General features: G+C 38.8%; 1 long non-coding RNA gene across 1 annotated transcript in view; it reads left to right on the forward strand.

Moving 5' to 3' along the window:
• The first annotated feature begins 338 nt into the window (after positions 1 to 338).
• The window catches only part of LOC130683340 (uncharacterized), a 168,511-nt gene continuing 150,573 nt past the window's right edge, over positions 339 to 18,276 (forward strand). The window contains exon 1 of the long non-coding RNA XR_008996993.1: positions 339 to 404. This is a non-coding gene — a long non-coding RNA (uncharacterized LOC130683340). The remainder of the gene's footprint in view (positions 405 to 18,276) is intronic.

Genomic DNA, 18,276 nt, shown 5'->3' on the forward strand with positions numbered 1-18,276 from the left:
TCCTTACTCACATGCAGAATACAGGAGATGTAAATACTTGTAGGGAAGACGGCTTCATTGTCACACGGCCCCCTCAGAAAAACTCTGGAATATTACAAGAATGAAAGCTTAACTCTTTTGTATGTATGAAACACCACTGTGCTATAAAGCATTTTATACAGGAGATCTTTATAGCAGAACGAATGCATATACTGGGTGGCACAGGCTGCTTGCTCTGGGTGTTAGCAAGAAGGTTTATGGGCTCCAATGGCACAGTGTCTGGGTGCTGGCCCTGGGGCTAGGAACAGAAAGTACTCTTCTGTATCAGTAATGGAGCTGCAAATCCAAAACTAGTGGATCAGAGATCTAAGGACCCAGCATGTTGAGACGGCTTTCTGAGTATCATCTTACAGGGAAAAGAGCGGGTAAATATAATTTTCTTGTGACTTAATTGATTAGAGGGCACAGATATACCATGGTACCTGGGAATACTTACAGTATTATAACTGATGTTCTACTTAGAGCACACCAACCCTTATCAAATATCACATGGCTTGGTTTTAGACTTTAATACTGTTATTTTCCTAGGGAGGTAATGTTATAAATGAGATATTTAGTTATTATTTGCAGATAACTAACAGGCATGCTTATTTCCTTCTTTAAATGAAAAGAAAGTATTGTCATAAATACTTTCTTTATGAAAGATTTAGAAGAGTATTTATTTACTATTAGTATGTAGTGCACCAGGCTGTGTACAAGGTCCTGGGAATAAAACGATGAATCATATAGATGTGAATGTAGTTCTCAAGTTGTTATTTTGTGGAGAAAACAGGCTTATTTTAACCCTGAGCCAAGCAATCTAACATATGGAGTCGGGTGAGAAGGGAGCACAGGACCGGGTCCAGCAGGGCCCAGTGTGGGAGCAGGGGCCAGAGACAACATGTTCGGGTGTCCCAGAACAGCTGCAAACAGTCCATCAGGACAAGCCTATGCACTGTAGGCTGGGGCAGGAGGAGTGAGGCTGGAGTGCCCGCAGGGCCCAGGGCACCACAGCCCTGGTGAGTCAGGCCCACCAGTTGGCTCCTGGGCACAATCAGAATCCATTAAAAGGTTTCAAGTGAGGGAGCAACACGGGCTGATTTGTGGCATCTGGTTTTGAAGCAGTGGTTTTAGGAAGATCATCAGTTCAACGGTTTACATTCTGTGCTATTTAGCTCCTTGGGACTTGAGTAGTGCGGTCTTCTTACATGGGCCCCTTTCTCCCCCTAGGACACTGTCTTAGCCTCTGCAAGGGCCTTCTTAGCTCTGTTCTTCTACTCTAATGTGGTTTGTTTTGTTGGCAGGCAGATTTGCTTACAGTGTGAATACATGTGTGTGTATGAGTGAATTATCTTTGATAACTCATAGCTCTGTCCTATCCACCAGCTGGCTGATCTAAAACTCTTTAAGCACCTTTATTTCCACCCTGAGGCCCTGCCTCCCTGTCAGTCAAGCCAGTGGGTGTTCGTACCTGTCATAGAGAAGGATGTGGGTTTGCAGGAGTCACTGTGTGTGAGAGTGAATGATGGTTTGAAGAAGCTGTCATAAACCATGGAAAGTATGCAGTGAATGACTTTCATAGTCTGCTCTTTTTTGATTACCCCAAGGACAGTTTTTTATTGTAGCATAGAGTATGTGGCAGAGTTTTAAGCACTTTGAGGCTTCAGTCAAAATAAACCAGCTCTTGCTTTGTTTGGTGGACATATCTACTAAACATGTAAAGAACAGAAATATACTTGTTGTAAATCAGAAATACGCCTTGAGGGGAAAAGGAAGGTCAGAGATCTGTTAGTTGGCTGTAGAATAAACTTTCTCTTAAGAGTGTGCTAGACAACCTGGGTCCAAAATTTGGTTTTCTCAGAAGGCAGAGAAGGGAAATTTGGCAATATATTCCACTGAACAGTTTTTCTTAGTTTTTTAATTATTAGTATCAACAATGCTAATTTAAAGATTTTTGTGTTTAATGCTGTTGTTTAGTAATGTTGGCATACAAAGAAAAGTTACTATGCATTTATTCAGTAAGTGTTTATTAAGTACCTAACATCTGTCAGGTACTTGGTGTAATCAGATAAAAGAGAAACCTTTCAGCAGAAGTTCTTTCTCGACTGCATAGTTAATTATAGGATAGTATAATATGCATGGTAATAAAATATGTTTAAGGGAATACAGATGAGCATATTTAACCTACCTTTGTGGGTTGGGCCAGGAGGTAGTTAATAGTGGGATTAACATCTGTAGTTCCAGAAGTCTTCATAGTTCAAATCCAATTCCAGTAAAATTATGCATATAAAAATTATGGAGTAAACAGAGAATTCAGGAATTAAAGGAAAATGAAATATTTAGAAGAATTGTTTGAAATTGGTCACCCTGGCTTTTGTTCTGTATAAATGAAGGTAAGATGATCTAACTGGTCTTACAGTCATCTATTAACTCAGTCAACACATATCTGGGCCTCTGTTTCAGGCACTATTTCCAAATTTGGGATTGCAGAGAGAAATAAGATTGACAAAATCTTTCTTGGCTGTCATGGTACTTAATTTATAGGGGATCCCATGGCTTAAGAACTCTACCTGCTCTGTTACATGCAAAGACAATCTTTATAATCAAGATTTTGGGTCTGGATCTTGAAACAGAAAAGAACATTAGCAGAATAACTGAAATATGAATAAAATTTGTAGTTTAGTAAATATTATTGTACTGATGTTAATTTTGATGTTAAATTTGTTAGTTTCAATAGCTGTACTGTTGTCATGCATGATGTTAACTTTGGGGGAAACTGGGGGAAGGGCCTAAGGGAACTCTCTTATCCTTTCTGCAGATGCTCTGTAAGTCTAAATTATTTTTTAAAAAACCAAAAAATTTAAGTTAACAAACAAACAAAAATGGGCCTTGGCTGTGTTCTGCCTTTTGCTCTGTGTTTCCCGTGTCGTCTTTACCCTCTGTTCCATCAGCCCAGTGGGTGTTACCGGTTGAAGTGGAACAGAATGGATGGAGGTTAGAGTGTTGTTGGACTTCAGTTTGCTTGCATTCTACTCTGTTTTCTGGTATCAAAGGCTGTCTTCCTGAGCTCCTGTGTCACCTAACTATTGTAACTGGGATGGCTCTTATAATACTGGTCAATGCCATGAATTCTGAGACAGAGGAATAGGTGGTCCCCTTTCACAGCCACCTGGAATTTTTGGCTGTGGGCTTTAATCTTGCTCCTTATTTTGTAACTGGATCCAAGGATACTGAAGTTAAAAGAGTTCTTGAAGATCATCAAGTCCAGCTTTTTCATTTCACAGATAAGGAAACTGAGGTCTGCCCAGTGGATGGGATTTGTCCAAAATCACGCTCACAGTTAGTGGGGAAGCCTGAAGTAGAACCAGCTCTTTTGACTTCCAGTAAGGTATTTTCTCTGTCCCAAGCTGCTTCCTAGACCCTTAAGATAGCTGAGAAAACATTACAGGTGACAGTCCATTATATTATAAATAGACCATCACAATTTATAATCATAATATCAGAGCCTTTTGGGAATAGAACCCTGTGAGCAGCCATATACCTAATTGCCAAAAAATACTGGTTCAATTAGATTATTCTAAAAATAGATCAACACATTCCTTCCCTCTTCTATGACTGATGTGCATCCATCTTCATGTCTGGATTAACATCAAAATTAAGAAGTGCCAAAATAGCACTATCCTATACAATTTTGTTACCTAAAAGACTTAACTACAGCTCAAGTGTCCAGGGCATTTTTGCTTTTTTAATGGTACATTATGTGAGGTTCACATATCTGCAAAAATTATGAATCAGGCACTTACAAGTCTTCCCAGTTCTTGCTCAACACCATGAAAACTATGGCAAAGAGAATGGCTGCAAACTGAAGCTGATACACAGCAGCTGTAGCTCTAGGCAGCATCTAATCCCAGTCTGTTGCCTTGTTTTGAGGAAACACGCCCAGTGATGTGATCAATAAATCCAGATAATTACAACTACTAGAAAAATTAAGTGTATTTCTTTCTTTCTTGGCCCATGTAATTTCCTGCTGGGTATCATGGCTGTTGGTCCAGTCTTACTATGGTACAAGTTTACAAAATCCAGTGATCACCCCCTTTGACAATGTGGCTCAGCTCAGCCCTGAATGGTTCTGCTTGAAGCTCCCTTCCTGCCTGTCTCAATGCTCTTTGGGCCATAGCTGCATATGCACAATGCAGAGCATGGCCTTGGTCCTTGGGGGCTGCTCTGCAGGCTGTCATTCTCTTCACTAACTGCAATCCTTGGGGAAGCACTTTGCTAGCATTCTGCACACCTTGTTTGGGATCAAATGAATGGAAGTTTTCCCCAAATCTCTCGCTGATATGGTGCTTTCCTTTTTTCTCCACCGGACTTTGCTGCAGACTTCAGCCTCTTCCCCCTCTGCCCTTCCACTGATCTCTTCCACCCTTTCTCCTACATTCTTTCCTCTCTCTTCCCCTTTCCTTTCCAACAAATAAATCCACAGAACCTTGCTGTGCCTGGGAACAGTTAGGTCCTAGAGATTCAGAGGGGAATAGGATGACTCTGCTTCTCAAGCATGTCCCTTTCTGGTCCCCTGGCTGTCACCCCTGCCTACAGGCGGGGCTCCAACCACCCCCACACCCCCTCAGTGCTCCCCCTCCCTCCCTGCACACTGAAAACCTCCGTTTACACCAGGCAGTCTCTAAGGTAATATCGCGATGAGGAATAACTGTCAAACAGCGTGAAGATAGTTCATGGTGGTTTAAAAACAGCCTGGGCATAAAGTCGTATGAGAAATTTGTTACATATTTAATTTAGGAAAGATTGTTACAGTATCAGGGGAGGAAATGAAGAAAATATATTGCTCCCCATAAAAAAATGCAGTAAAAGATAAAGCACAAACAGCCCCTCTGTTATGTTGAAATATTGTCATTCTGTGATTAAACAGAGACAGCAAGGTGGTTTCTGTTTGGCACTTGTGCAAGCGGGAGGCGGGGAGGCATGGGGAAGGGCTGATGGCATCAAGGCCGTAGGTTTGGGTGTTTTCTAGAGCTCTGAGGAAATCAAAAAGCAAACAGAGCAGCGGCACAGGGAGGCTGAGGGTCTTCAGAAGAGTCCTGGTACTTGGTGAGACAGATGGGCCATGAAATGAACTTAAATTGGAGGCCATTTTGCAACCTCTCTGTTCTTCAGCTTGGCAGCACTAACAGGAAACAAGGTCACATCATTTTTTTTTCCAACATAAAAGAAAAAACTAATATTATGTCTTTTGTACCCTGGGAATCTAAGAAAAGAACCGTCTTGCAAATGAGTCAGCCTGGAATGTCCAGATAGCTCAGTCAGTGTTTGGCTCTGTGCTTTAGCACATCTGTTAATGCAGTTGATGGTGCTTGTGTGTAAGGCTTCAGATAGGGGCACACATTTCCTAGTCCATCACTCATTTGAGCTACTGAACTTGAGATCAATAAATATTCCATTACTGCATTATTTATGGCCAACTATAAACAATTTCTATCATTAAATCTTTGCCTTTTAGTTGTCCCTTATTAGCAAAAGATCAATTTCAGATCCCAGTCTGGGTCCTGCCCAGAATTAAAGAAAAGCAATGTGTGAGAATGTTTATTCATAAGCATATTTATGTTTTATGACAAAATAGATTCATGATGGAAATCATTTCTGTATCTAATATTTTCATAGTGTTTCAGTTCCAAAAGTCACCTTGAACTTAATTCCAGATGTTGTGGTGAGATGAGAAAATACTGGACACACTTAGATGAGTTTGGGTTCTTATCCTAAATCTCCATATTCCTAACAACCAGTTGTGTGACCTGTCAAGTAAGTCATTTGTGCTAGTTTCTTCATTTGTAAAATGACTGGATTGAAATGGGTGATGCCTACATTTCTCTATAGGTCCTATATTCAATGAATGGAAGAGGGTGATGGATGACATGTGGGAATAGGCTTTAAACTGATGTTCAAAATTCATATTAGAACAGTGATAATGAAAGTCACTGGATTAAGGCTGAGTGCCCTCTGGAAGATCACCCATTGTTGTGAATGTGTAGTGATTGACTTTTTCCCAATACAGGGAACAATTCTATGTCAGGGAACACAAGTTGTATCTGAGTTGGGTGACTGCCTGTGAGCTGGAGGCAATTGAAGATACGTTTTACTCAGCACACAGCATCATTTTTTGTTTTGTTGCTCTTTTCCTTTAATGGGGATTTGAATGCTTTCAGTGGGCTCATGCTGTATGTAATTCACTACAGTCCTCACCACTTGACCTCTTTTCCTTTGACATCCCTCCCCTTGAGGTAGTAAAATTGGTAATAGTTCACCCAAGGAACTTAGCAGGCAGAGCTGGTCAGTCCCTCAGGCAACAACTCTTTGCCTAGCACAATAGGCAACAACTATTGTGCTAGGAGAAGTGGGGGCCACTAGAGGTACCAAGGGAGACACGCTGGGTGTGGGCCTCCCAGGGAGCTCGTGTTGTAGTGAGGAGCAGGGGCAAAATATCCTCTTACAGATGTTTGAATAATGACAAGTGCCCTAAGTGCCGTGAAGGATCCCTGCAGCAGGCTGTGTGTGTGGAAAAGGAGAATCTAATTCAGCCTTGGAGCAGGACAAGGCTCCCCCAATGAAGGGATTTTTAAGCTGACACATGAAATACAAATAGAAATTATTTAATGAAAAATATGCAAGAAAATGTTAAGAGAGGAAGGCATGAGGTGGTGAGGGCATAATGTTTGAAAATGAGGAATTTATACCCTTAACAAGATTAACATGTATTGACAATCACATCTCTAAACCTGTTTCTTCAAAACTCATTAGTAAAGAACTGTGAGGAGGAAGGAAGGAAGGGAAGAAGGGAGGGAGGGAGGGAGGGAGGGAGGGAGGGAATTTTCCATCTTTTCTCTGAAACTTGCTCTTTGCCCCTACTGGACCTTCCCATTTAGGTGGGTGAGTGATTCCCAGAGTGTTAGTTACCCAGGCCAGCAAACTCAGAGTTGTCCTTGGCTACCCTTTCTCCATCTCCATGTACAAACTTCAGTCTCTAAATCCCATTCCTTCTTTCTGTGGGATGTTGGACTTCTGTTTCTTTTCCTTTCTTCTTGCCTCCACCCTTCTTTAGGCCCTCACACCTCTGTGACTGGTCTGTCACCATGAGTTGCTGTCTTTGCCCATAAGGACCCCCCCATTCTCCACCCAGTTTTAGGTGCACCTTCTTTAACACTTCCTAATGCCGACTTACATTTTCAGTGGATGTCCTTGGCCTCCTCTCACCTAAAGAACAAAGACTCAAACTTTTAATGTTCCAGGAAGGCCCTAAAGCACCACAAGAGCTTATGTCCCCCTCTTGTGCACCTGAGTTCTTCAGCCCAGCCACCCTGGAGAACACAGATGATCTGGAATCATAGTGAGTATTTTGGGAAAAAACAAAACAAAGCAATGTAGCAGAATTATACATTTGGGAGAATGACATGGTTCTTTTACCCCAATACAGTAGTTCTGTTATGACTTTCTATTGCATTAATTCCTTTTGCTCATATGCATATGTATCTACAAAGTTTCATCATGATTTAGTGGACCTTTGCATTCTTATTATGCCCTGTAGATTGCATTTTCTAATATGGCTGCAATGTGATCTCTCATTGTCATGTTCTTCTTTCACTATGACATTTGTGCTCCTTCTACTGAGAGGAAGGGATGATGTTCACTTCCCTTGACTCCGAAGTCTGTGACTAAAGTGGTGCTATGTGACTTCTGATGCTAGGACATAAAAAGCCATACGGCTTTTGCATGTGTTTTCTGGGGTGCTTGCTCTTGGAGTCCAGACGCCGTGCCCTGAGGAAGCAGGGAGTTCACATGGGAAAGACACGTGGCGAGGCTGTGTACAGGTGGCTCTGGGTAAGCACCCTAACTGAAGTCTCCATAGGCAGCATCAACTGTGGACTCACCAGACTTGTGATTGAAGAAGCCTTTGAAACGATTCAGTACCTGTTGTTGGCTGACTGCAACCACCTAAGAGACCCAGAGAAAGAACTGCCTGACCAAGTCCAATCAACCCTTAGGACTGTGGAGACTAATGAAAAAGTGATTGTTGTTGTTTTAAGCCACTTAGTTCTGGGATGATTCATTGTAATATCAATAGATGGCTTAACTGATAACATAAACAAATGAAATAGATATAATTTAAAATTAATAGTTTATCCTAAGAAAACATTTCAAAAGAAAAATGAAATACTTTAGTACAAATATAACAATGAGATTACTTATAACCTGGAAATATTGGAAAAAGAAAACCAGATATCCAACTTGTTTTCTATATCTTGTCACCTCACATCTTTACCTTCACCTTTACCACCTAACATCAAATCCTTGAAGGCAGGAACTGTGTTTTGAAGTTGGCATATAGTAGGTTCCTCTGTACCATATTATTTTTAAATAGAATGATGTATTCCATAAACATTTGTTCATGATTTAACTTTACAAAAGCTATCCATATGGTTTCATTTTTATCCTTTCAAAGCCTTGTCTCATAAGAGTCTAGCCCCAGGGTCATAGAGGTATGAAGTGTCCTGTAGGTATTCAGACCTTCTGACTTAATCCTGGGACACATTTTACTGCACCACAGTTGTCTTTTGTCCTGAATTCCCCTTCTAACATTTATAGAGACATGATGGATAGTCATGTGTTTCAAGAGGGCTCTGTCTTTGTTCTAGAGCCTTAATGCATTTTCAAAAGGCCTTGGTAAAGCTCAGTGGTAACCAGTAGCTCAGAATACATATCAGGATGGGAAACATGCCCATTGACCTTTGCTAGGAGTTGCATTTTGGACTCAAGGATAGTGTATCAGAAAGGCTTCACTCTAGGACTACCCTAAGTTTTCTTCTAATACCAAGGTGGTTAGTTACTCTGCTATCTTTAATGACTAATCTTTGCAAAGGTTGAGAATAAAAGGAAAGATAATGCAAAGAGCACCAACTGTAGAGTCAGACCTGGAGTTAAAAGCTGATTCTGCTGCATACCAGTCCTATGGTTTTTAGCCAAGTTTGCTGACCTCTCAGAGTATCAGTTTCCTCACCTCCTAAATGGGAAACACAGTCATCCCTACCTCACTGGGTTATTAAGAGGAAACAATGAGATGATATATATAAAATGCTCTCTATAATGCACAGCTCTTAGTAAGCACTGAACAATTAGTTCATTGTTCAAAAAAATATTTTTGGCTAAATCATTTTGGCTAAATTTTTTTGAATACAAGAGCTTAAATATCATTTTGGCTAAATTTTTTAAAATACAAGAGTTTAAGTATCACATAGAACTATCTAGAGACTCATTCAAAGTTTTTGTTCAAAAGACTTTAGGCAAATCACAGCACAACTCAGGGCATCAAGGAAGTTTTGGCTAGGAGATTTCTAAAATTCTTATCTTCTGAACTAAATTCTCAGTTTTAAATTGTGACTTATGTGACATTAATCCATTTTGGGTTTGTAATCTTCTAATTGGTTTCCTTGTAATTATCACTTAGTTTGTCTTTCAAATACCAGGTGATGTCCTGCCATTATGGTATTTAATTTGCTAACAGTTGAATAATGTTTGTTCTCTGCAAACGTCTCATTAGTAATGATCACAGTCTTTACAGTATCACTACATCTTTGCTACTAATGGAATTGTTCTTCCGTCCTCGTGGTGCAACATTCACTTCAATGGCCAGTGCATTTGAGAAGATATCGAAGCTATTCTTAAGACCATGTTGGCTTTTTCCCAGTAGTATCCAACCTTGTGTACCAAAAAGTGTGCCTATCATGTTCATTATTTAGTCAGACTTAATTAAAACTATAATTATTTGTGATTTATGGGGACAATCACTTGCAAAGGGTTACAATATCAATAACCCTGTAAGTCTGATATTATTGTCCTCCATTTACAGATAGGAAACTAAACCTAGGTTTATGACTTTTCACATAAAGACAGAGAAACAGGAATAAATAATTTCAGAGACAAGTCTCTTAGTCTTATCTGGGTTCTAGAGATTTCCCCACCTACTACACAGAATGGTTCTCTGTTGAAGATATTCTGGGTCATTCATGCTGTATGAGTTGCAGGAAAATTGCTAACCAATCTTTAAATATCTCCCTAGATAATAAATGAACATATCAGTGAAGTAAAAGTGGGAATACATGAGACATGTAGCTAAAAAGAGATCAAGTAAAGAATAGACTCTAAAAATAGTACCTTCCAACAATTAAAAGAGAGGTAGATTAACATTGCAATTGTGGAGGTTATGATGAGGAGATGTTAGAGCCTGCCCTTGCAGCAACACCTGGACAGTAAGAGGAGGTAGTCAGGCCCCACCCCGCAGGGTCTGCCCAGTGCCTCTACGGCTAGATCTGTACAACCTAGCTACACCTCTAGGGTAAGTGGCTGGAAAGTTAGGGTTTATTTTAGTAGGGTGAGTCAGAGCAATGTAGTGAGTACAGGGTAGTGAGGATAACTGAGTGGTATGGGGAAAATCAGTATGGCTGGGAGGCAGGATACTTCTCTGAACTTCAGTGCTCTTTCATCTCTAACATTCTAGGACTAATAGTAACACATTCCTGGTTATTCTACCTTATAAAGGTAGAATAGAAATCAGTCCTCAGATTCAATTTTAGACACAGCCATGCTGTGAATATGCTCAATGTGTGACATCAGATATAAGCCTTATTTTCCCCATTTACTTAGCCAGAAATTAGAATTGTAACAGCTCATCTCTTAAGAATGTAACTTACAGAAACCAAATACAGAGAATGAATATTTTGTCTTTCTCCCATGTATCTCTCCAGGAAAAGCCTTGGAATGTAACATGGACTTAAGAGCCCAAAAAGTCATGGACAGACAGACAGAGAGTTAACTGAAAAAAAGTAATTAGAAACAACAATTAGAAAACAACACCCACTTTATTGAATAGTTAAGATGGGTAATGTGTTTCATATATATCATTTCTTGTCTTCATAACAACCCTGAAAAGAGGACAATTTTATTTCCATTTGGCAGACATGAAAGCTGAGGTTTGGGCAGATTAAGATACATGCTTAAGGATCCTCAATAATAATTAGGAGAGCTCTTTTTCCATTAGGAGCAGACATCGATTGATAGAGGGAGTCTCTTGGCTAGAAACTAATGCAAATTACATCTATTTCCCTCCTCTCTCTCTGGCAAGCCTTAGTAGAGGCAAGGAAAATATTATGAAACTGAAAAATTTGAAGGAGTTGGAAAATCTGAGTGAAGACAGACTTTTTGTTTCGGGGATCTTTGACCTTTTGGCATTTTGGTCACAGATAGATTGGTAGCTTTGGGGCTTCTGGGAATGTGAGTTCCTTGAGCACCATTCAGTGAAGTGATTCCTGGGTGGTTGATTTTTTTGGAGCTAAGGAAACTTCTGGCAAGGCAGTCCTGCTTAGTTTTGCAGAGCAGAACAGGTCTGAATGTGAGGCAGGCTGGAGCATCTGTTTGGGGCACCTTTTGCTCCAGGCAAAGAGAAAGAGGGTGATGCTTAGTTCACCAAATAGGAAATTCAGGATTCGGGACAGATGCATTGTCTATAATAGGTCATTTCTTTATATTCACTTATAGAGCATTTGCTTTAGTTGTGCATATAAAAACTGAGAGGGGACTTGGACTATGTGGAATTAAGAACACCAGCTATGACTACATTTATTTTGAAATGTATATTTAAAAAGCAAAGATGCACAGAAAGATACATCTATATAGATTCAGGCTATATTGATTCATGTGCACTCTTTATGGTATAACCAATATAACAAAGCTGTTATGTACACAACCATAAGTTGAAATAATTCAATACTCATTTGGCATATGACCTACGTTACATATTTTAAAGTGTGGAATATTCATCAATACAAAAATCTCAAGAGAATGAGAAGACAAGCCACAGATGGGGAGAAAATATTTGTAAAAGACATATCTGATAAAAGTCTTTTACCTAATATACCAATAACTCTTAACACTCAATAATTAAGAAATGAATTATTTTGACTAAATAATGGTCAAAAGCTGTAACAAGCACTTCATCAAAGATATACAGATGGATAATAAGCATATGAAAAGATGCTCCACATTGTAAGTCACCAGGGAAATGCAAATTAAAACAACAAGATACAACAACATAATTAGAATGGTCAAAATCCAGAACACTGACAATACCAAATGCTGGTGTAGAATGTGAAGCAACAGGAACTTTCATTTTGCTGGCATGAATGGAAAATGGTACAGCCACTTTGGAAGACATTTGACATTTCCCCATAAAACTAAAAATGCTCTTACCATAAGATCCAGTAATTATACTCCTTAGTATTTACCCAAATGAGTTGAACACTTATGTCTACACAAAAATCTGCACATGAGTGTTTATAGCAGCTTTATTAATAATTGCCAACATTTTGAAGCAACCAAGAAGTCCTTCAGCAATTGAATGGATCAACTGTGGAACATCCAGACAATGAAATATTTTTTAGCATGAAAAAGATATGAGCTATCAATCCATCAAAAGACTTGGAGAAACCTTAAATACATATACTAAGTGAAACAAGCTAATGTGAAAAGGCTACATACTGTATGATTCCAACTGTATGACACTCTGGAAGAGGCAAAACTATGGAGATAGTAAAAAATCAGTGGTCACTGGGATTAGTTCAGGACAGGTCAACTGATATAACAAAGAGGATTTTTAGGGCAGTGAAACTATTCTGTATACTATAATGGTGATCCATTAGTCCATCAGTTAGTGGTCACTGGTAGTCTGAACCCATAGAATAAACAACAGCAGGAGTGAACCATAATGTTAACTCTGGACTTTGAGTGGTAATATGTCAATGTAGATTTGTCAATTGTAAAAAATGTGCCACTCTGATGGAAGATTTCAATAGTAGAGGAGGCTATGGGTGTCTAGGGGAAGAGGATATATGGAAACTCTCAGTATTTTCTGCTCAATTTTCCTGTGACCTTAAAACTGCTTTAAAAAATAGTCTACAAAAAATAATACATGCACAAAAAAGAAGCAAAAGCCACCCTAAATTCTACCACCCAATGATAACTGCTTACTTTAGAATACATCTTTGCCATTCACTCAAAGAATATTCATGGAACACCTGCTTTATTACCAGGCATTATTTCAGGTACTGTGGATACAAGAAGTGACTGAAACAGAAAAGAATCCTTACCTTGTGGCGTTTATATTCCACTGGGGGTGGAAGAAGTCTCAGAAAATAAACAAAGTGTGTATCTCCCTTGACTTACAATGGGGTTACTTCCCAATACCCACTGTAAGTGGAAAATACAGTAAATAAAAAATGCATTTAATACAACTAACCTACATCATAGTTTAGCCTAGCCCAACTCAAAGGTGCTCAGAACACTTACATTAGCCTCCAGTTGGGCAAAATCATTTAATGCAAAGCCTATTTACAATAAAATATGGGATATCTCATATAGTTTATTGGATACTATACTGAGAGTGGTTGCATGGGTACAGACAGTCATAAGTGCACTGGTTGTTTACCCTTGTGACCCTGTGGCTGACTGGGAGGTGGGGCTGCTACCACTGCGCAGCCTCATGGGGGAGGGAGTGTTGTACTGCCTATAGGTAGCTTGGAAGAAGATCAAAATTCAAAATTTGAAGTATGGGTTCTATTGAATGCATTACCTCTTTTATGCCATCAAAAAGTCAAAAAATTCTAAGTTGAAGTGCAGTAAATCAGGAGCTGTCTATAAATAAATGGCATGGTATCTTGGATGTTAATAAATGTTATAAAAGAATACAAGCAAGGAAAGGAGAATAGGGGGACTTAGGTGAGGAGACAGGAAGAGAAGAAGGGAATAGGGAGGTGTTCCTATGTTTAACAGAGCTTTTAGGGAAGGCCCCATTTTGACACTTGAAGAAGAACCTGAGGAGGTAAGAAAATGAGCCGTGTGGACAGTTCAGGGCAGGATGTTTTGGGCAGAAGGAACAACAAGTGATGGTTTTGAGGTGTAAGGAACAACCAGGGGGCAGGTGAAGCTGAAGTAGAGTGAGCAAGGGGAAGACTGGTGGAGGGTGGTCAAAATGATAAAGGTTGGCCAGATCAGGCAGGGCTTTGCAGGCCATTGGGTTGACTTAGCTTTTCTTTGGAGTGAGATAGGAAGTCATTGGAGGGTCATGTGTTTTGACTAATGTCTTTCTGTAATCACTCTGGTTGCTCTTCAGAGAACAAATAATAAGTGGAAATGGCTAAGACAGAGAAAAAAAGACAACAAGGAGAGAGACTTAAAACAGGGAGATGGGTTATTTTAATGACCTAGGTGAGCCGTAACATTAGGTTGGATAAATGATAGCAGTGAAAGTGGAGAGGAGTGCTCAGATTGTATGCATATAATGAAAAGAATGGTGACAGATTTGCTAGGATTAGATATGGAATATAAAACTAGTGTGGAGTCAGAATGTTCCAAGTTTTTTGGGGTATTTTTAAGTATGGAGTTGGCATTAAGTGAGATGATGTAGACTCTGAAATAAGCAGTTTTTATGTGGACCAAACCTCAGGAGTTTGGTTTTGGACATGTTAAGTTTGAGACATTTTTTATGCGAGTGGAGATTTGGATGGATGTTTGGGGTACAGGCAGAAATCTGGACTATAGATATTGATTTGGTAATTGTGAGCTTAAGTATGTATATGTTTATTGTTTAAACAATTTTTCAAAACTGAAATACAGTTGATATACAATATTATGTTGGTCACAATTGTAGAGCATGATGATTCAACAATTACATATATTACTAAATGTTCACCATGATAAGTGTGGATGATATATAAAGCCATGAGTCTGACTGAGATCACCCTGAGCTGGTATAGAGGGAGTGTGGAAGGACCGAGGCCTTGAGCCATCCAAGAGAAAGAAAGCAAAGGTGTGAGTGGAATCCCTTCATCTATACATACTTTAAATGTAATATCTTCTAACATGGTGTTTTAGCTTGCTCTGCTTTACTTAGCAATGAATATTTTCACAGTTGGGTATGTATTCTACAAAATCACTTAAAAAAACAAATTAGGAGTTTATTTTCCTAACGAAGAGTTGGTACAATATACTTTTAATGTAAGTATCATAACAGATGTAACCAATTTCCCAACCTTTGAGTTACTTAAAATTTTTCCATTTAACTACATTTTTAATGAATATTCCTATGCTTACAATATTAAAACATGCCTTCATTTCTTTAGGACAAATTTCTAGAAATGAAAGTGTTGGATCATTTCTGGAAGTCTATCAAATTTCTCTTTCCAGAAAAGATATAACAAGAAGTTATTACAAGAAAATACTGTTTCTTTACACCTTCCCCAAACCAATTTCTGCCAAGCTTTGCCATCTCTACCCATCTGATGGGTGAAAATGATTGATAACTTAATATAGGATTTCATTATTTCACTTTAGTATTTTTTATGATTTGTAATGCAGTTGAGTATCTTTTCATGTTTATTGGCCATTTGTTGAAGATGATTTCTTTTGCTTCTTAGCTATGGTCTGGTTGTACTATTTAAAGACTTTTTAATTAATTGACTATTTAAAGACACCCCAGAGCAGTTTCTGCCCCTCCTCTACTCTCAGAGGGCAGCCCAGCTTGGGGTTGGCTCTCACTGGTGTAAATACCAGGCTCAGACTCACTGTCTTCACCTTTTTACTGCCAGTCAATGCAGCTGGCCTTGCGCAGGCCTCTCCTTGTAAGTTGGCTGTTTATGCACCCTACCACCTAAATAATGTGTAGAAGAGTGAGATGAATTCTCTGCTAATGATCTGCCCCAAATCTAAATTCAGAAGTTCAAGAAGACAGGATCTTTGAGTTAGAACCAGTCAAGGGTTAGTCAGCAGCAATATATGGCAACTCTCATGCTTCTCCTTTTTTTCTCAGCTAAGAAATTCTCCATTTGGTTTGTCTAGTTAACTGCTGGAGTTCATTTCAGGAGAAGTTAATGCCATCATTTTCACATATTGGAGAAACAAACCATATTTGGAGCTTGGCAAATAATGCCAACTATTTTTTCCCTAAGTGTTTCAGGCTTTGGTGAAGCCAAATGTGTTCCGTGCCAAGCCTCTTCCCCTTCATTTTCTAACCCCTATGTATTTAAAGAGCAATCTAATCTGTATGATTCTGATTCCTTTACCCTTAAATTGTCAGATGCCACTTATTAAGCCATACTTGATATTCAAAAGAATTTGGGGCTTTCTCTTTTTTTACAGAGCCAGGAAATCTCATTTTGTTGGCTGTAAATAGAACTTGAACCTCAAGAGGATAAAATTCAATGTGAAAATTTCAAGCTCATGAGCTAAAAGAGTAACTGTTTTGGCATTTTCCTTGCTCTGGTTATTATTTTCATTTGATTCTCAATTTTTATTTTAAAAAAGAAGAAAGCAAAGTTTTATAGGAAACATAAGAATCAACTAAACCCAAGTCATAAAGACTAATTCAGAGTTTAAAGAATGAACCTTTTGATTTTTCAGGAGACTTCTGAGAGAACTGAAGTGACATTATATTGCTAAAAACATTTTCAAGGAATCTGTTCCAAAACACTGGCTGACATTTTCCTTTAGTTCATACTGATGATCTTTGAATGATCAAGACTTTGTGCATATCCCCAAATAGTCAAATGATGACAGTAAGTATTTTATATTGCTTCAAGTCATTGACAAATCTAATACACACTTAGAATTCCTAATAGTTTAAAATTTTTAATTATTACTCGATTATTTGACTCTATTATTATTTCTTAATAAATTTATACTTGAGGAGCCAATCTTTAAGTAAGGAATCATCACTTATTTACCAAAAGGAAAGGAAAAAAACATGCTATCAGAAAAATATTAAAAAACCCAGGAGCAGATTGTGATGGTATTTTTGCCACATTTTCTGTGACAAAAACCTGGATGCCTATATATCAATTAACTTGAATGTTCCATCTTTTCTTTATTTTTTACTTAATTTAAAAAATTTCATTATAGTGAGAATACTTCATATGAGATCGACCTTGATTTTTTAAAAATTTTTTATTAAGGTATGATTGATATACACTCTTTTGAAGGTTTCACATGAAAAAAAATTGTGGTTACTACATTTACCCATATTATCAAGTCCCCACCCATACCCCATTGCAGTCGCTGTCCATCAGTGCAGCAAGATGCCACAGATTCACTATGAGCCCTCTCCGTGCTACACTGTTCTCCCCGTGATCCCCCACACCATGTGTACTAAACATAATACCCCTCAATCCCCTTTTCCCTCCCTCCCCACCTGCCCTCCCACGCCCCTCCCTTTTGGTAACCACTAGTTCATTCTTGGAGTCTCTGAGTCTGCTGCCATTTTCTTCCTTCAGTTTTGCTTCATTGTTATACTTCTCAAACAAGGGAAATCATTTGGCATTTGTCTTTCTCTGCCTGGCTTATTTCACTGAGCATAATGTCCTCCAGCTCCATCCATGTTGTTGCAAAGAGTAGGATTTGTTTCTTTCTTATGGATGAATAGTATTCCATTGTGTATATGTACTACCTCTTCTTTATCCATTCATCTACTGATGGACACTTAGGTTGCTGCCATATCTTGGCTATTGTAAAAAGCGCTACAATAAACATGGGGATGCATATGTCTTTTTGAATCTGAGAAGTTGTATTCTTTGGGTAAATTCCAAGGAGTGGGATTCCTGGGTCAAATGGTATTTCTATTTTTAGGTTTTTGAGGAACCTCCATATTGCTTTCCACAATGGTGGAAAGCATTGCTTACATTCCCACCAGCAGTGTAGGAGGTTTTCCCTTTCTCCGCATCCTCGCCAGCATTTGTTGTTCTTAGTCTTTTCGATGCTGGCCATCCTTACTGGTGTGAGGTGATATCTCATTGTGGTTTAAATTTGCATTTCCCTGATGATTAGTGATGTGGAGCATCTTTTCATGTGTCTATTGGCCATCTGAATTTCTTCATTGGGGAACTGTCTCTTCATATCTTCTGCCCATTTGTTAATCAGGTTATTTGGTTTTTGGGTGTTGAGGTGTGTAAGTTCTTTATATATTTTTGGATGTTAACCCCTTGTCAGATACGTTATTTACAAATATATTCTCCCATACTGTAGGATGCCTTTTGGTTCTATTGATTGTGTCCTTTGCTGTACAGAAACTTTTTACTTTGATGTAGTCCCATGAGTTCATGTTTGCTTTTGTTTCCCTTGCCCGAGGAGACACGTTCAGGAAGAAGTTGCTTA

This window comes from Manis pentadactyla, chromosome 1, assembly GCF_030020395.1.
Source record: "Manis pentadactyla isolate mManPen7 chromosome 1, mManPen7.hap1, whole genome shotgun sequence".
Lineage (NCBI taxonomy): Eukaryota > Metazoa > Chordata > Mammalia > Pholidota > Manidae > Manis > Manis pentadactyla.